Source organism: Canis lupus, chromosome 19, assembly GCF_011100685.1.
Source record: "Canis lupus familiaris isolate Mischka breed German Shepherd chromosome 19, alternate assembly UU_Cfam_GSD_1.0, whole genome shotgun sequence".
Classification (NCBI taxonomy): domain Eukaryota; kingdom Metazoa; phylum Chordata; class Mammalia; order Carnivora; family Canidae; genus Canis; species Canis lupus.
Genome location: NC_049240.1, coordinates 6,715,659 through 6,719,100, shown reverse-complemented (window position 1 = coordinate 6,719,100; position 3,442 = coordinate 6,715,659). Strand labels below are relative to the sequence as shown.

Here is a 3,442-nt window from a genome sequence, read left to right as displayed (position 1 = left end):
GCTGAATGGGAAAAATCTGCAGTCAAGAATATTCTTTTTAGCCAGGCTATCATTCAGAAAAGAAGAGAGATAAAGAGTTTCTCAGACAAATAAAAACTATAGGAGTCCGTGACCACTAAGCATCCTGGAAGAAATATTAAAAACTCTGAGTGCAAAGAAGAGACCAAAAGTGACTAACACAAAGGATCAAAGAAAATCTTCAGAAACAAGGACAAAAAAATAATTACATTGCAATAAACCTACCTATCAATAATTACTTTGAAATTAAATGGACTAAACACTCCAATCAAAAGATATAGGGTGTTAGAATGGATGAAAAAATAAGAACCATCTATATGCTACCTACAAGAGACACATTTTAGATTTTAGGACACCTGCAAATTGAAAGTGAGGGGGTGGAGAAACATTTATCATGCAAATGGAAGTCAAAAGAAAGCTGGAGTAGAAATATAATACTAGTATATTGGACATACTAGAATTTTTTGTTCTTGTATGTTTTTTTTTTTTTTTGTTCTTGTATGTTTTTATCTTGTTTTAGAATGAGGGTAGGACTGTCCTCATGGAATGAGTTTGAAAGTGTTCCCTCAATTCCATTATTTGTAAGATTTTAAGTCATTATTTATTTTTCACGTTTGGTAGAATTCACCAATGACACCATGTAATCCTGGGCTTTTCGTGTTAGAAGATTTTTGGTTCCTAATTTAACTTTCATTATAGTTATTGATCTAAAAAGATTTCTTATTCCTTGTGTGCAAGATTCATGATTCAATCATGATAACTTGTGCATTTTTAGGAAATAGTTTTTTTTTTTTTTCCCGAGTTATCTGATTTGTAGTTTATAAGTGTTTATAGCAATTTGCTATCACACTATGTATTTTGGTGTTATCTGTTATATTATTTTCTCTTCTGTTTCTCATTTTGGTGTTTGAGGCTTTTCTTTTTTTCATATTATAGTTAAAGCATTGACAATTTTGTTTATTTTTTGGAAAACCTGGTCATTACTTTCAATGATATGTTATTGTTCATTCTATTTTATTTATTTATGATTTTTCTTTGTTATTTACTTCCTCTACTAAATTTCAGCTAAGTTTCTTCTTTTTCTAGTTCCTTGTGGTATAAAGGTAAATTGTTTATTTGAACTTGTTTCTTACATTTATAGCACAAACTTCACTCTGATGTCTGCTTTTGCTGCATCCCATAGGTTTTGAAATACAATGTTTTCTTTTTCTTTTGTTTAGGCAGATATATTAAGCTACCATTTCATTTCTTATTTGGCCCATTGTGCAGCAGTGTGTTAATAATTACAAATTAAATATTTAATATTTACATTGTAGATTTCCCAGCTTTGTTTTATTACTGATGTTTAGTTTTGTACAATTATGGATGGAAAATATACTTGGTGTGATTTATCTTTCTAAATTTGTAATATTACTTATGTGATTTAACTAGGGATTCTTTTGTGTGTACTTGAAGAAAATTGAGTATTCTATTTTTCTTGGATGGAAAGTATTTTATATAACTTTTAGAACCATGTATTCTGAAGTATACTTCAAGTAAAAAAGGTTCTTGTTGCAAAAGAAAAATAAACAATAACTCTAACTGAAGGCATTTATTTAAAATAAAACGTATCAGAGGGGAGGTGGGGGTAAAATAAGGGGATTAAAAGGACACTTACCATGATGAGCATTGAATAATAGTGTATAGAATTATTGAATCACCATATTGTACACCTGAAGCTAATGTAAGACTTTATGTTAATTATACTGGAATTAAAATTAAAAACCTAATAAAAAGTAAAAATAAAGTTTTCATTAAAAAACAGAGAGAAGGTGAGGCCCTCTCCTCTCTCCGCGATGGCGTGTGCTCGCCCGTTGATACCTGTGTACTCCAAAAAGGGGGAATCATCTGGCAAAAATGTTACCTTGCCTGCTGTGTTTAAGGCTCCCATTCGACCCAATATCATGAACTTTGTTCACACCATCTTGTGCAAAAACAACAGACAGCCATATGCTGTCAGTGAATCAGCAGGTCATCAAAGCAGTGCTGAGTCTTGGGGTAATGTCAGAGCTGTGGCTCCAATTCCCAGAGTTTGAGGCGGGGGCCTCACTGTTCTGGCCAGGGTGCTCTTGGAAATATGTGTCATGGAGGTCACATGTTTGCACCAACCAAAACCTAACGCCTTTGGCACCACAGAGTGAACACAACACAAAAGCAATATGCCATCTGTTCTACCCTGGCTGCCTCAGCCTCACCAGCACTGGTCATGTCTAAAGGTCATCTTATTGAGGAAGCACCCAAACTTCCTTTGGTGGTTGAAGATAAAGTTGAAGGCTACTAGAAGACCAAGGAGGCGGTTTTGCTTCTTAAGAAACTTAAAAGCCTGGAATGATATCAAAAAGGTCTATGCCTCTCAGCGAATGAGAGCTGGCAAAGGCAAAATGAGAAACCATTGTTGTATCCAGCACAGGGTACCCTGAATCATCTACAGTGAAGACAACGGTATTATCAAGGCCTTCAGAAACACCCCTGGAATCACTTTACTTAATGTAAGCAAACCGAACATTCTGAAACTTGCTCCTGGTGGGCATGTGGGTTCTGCATTTGGACTGAAAGTGCTTTCTGCAAGTTAGATGATCTGTATGGCACTGGGCCTAAGGCTGCCTCCCTCAAGAGTAACTACAACCTTCCCATGCATAAGATGCTTAATATAGACCTCAGCAGAATCTTGAAAAACCCAGAGTTCCAAAGAGCCCTCCGAGCACCATGCAAGAAGATTCATGGTAGAGTCCTGAAGAAGAATCCACTGAAGAACCTAAGAATCATGTTGAAGCTAAACCCATATGCAAAGACCATGCGCGGGAACACCATTCTTTGCCAGGCCAAGAATCACAAACTCTGGATGGATAAGGCAGCAGTGGCCTTAGAAGCCAAATCAGATGAGAAGGGGGTTCCAGACAAGAAGCCCATGGTAGGGAAGAAAGGAAAGAAGGCTGTTGGTGTGAAAAAGCCTAAGAAACCTTTGGTAGGAAAAAAGGTTGCAGCCTCCAAGAAACCAGCAGCTGACAAGAAACCTGCAGAAAAGAAACCTACCACAGAAGAGAAGAAGCCCGCTGCCTAAAAACTTATATTTGTTTATTCCATAAAACTCAATCATTTTGGACAGCTAATTTTATTTTTTTTTTTATTTGTTTTTTTAAGATTTTATTTATTTATTTATTCATGAAAGACTGGGAGACAGAGAGCGCCAGAGACAAAGGCAGAGGGAGAAGCAGGCTCCATGCACCGGTAGCCTGATGTGGGATTCGATCCCGGGTCTCCAGGATCGCGCCCTGGGCCAAAGGCAGGCGCCAAACCGCTGCGCCACCCAGGGATCCCTTGGACAGCTAATTTTAAATAAAGACCTGATCAAATATAGTGAGAAACAAACAAAACAAAACAAAAA

The 3,442-nt window shown here is 36.8% G+C and overlaps 1 pseudogene; it reads left to right on the top strand.

Moving 5' to 3' along the window:
- The first annotated feature begins 1,844 nt into the window (after positions 1-1,844).
- Positions 1,845-3,118, top strand: LOC100686645 (annotated as a pseudogene).
- Positions 3,119-3,442: the final 324 nt, after the last annotated feature.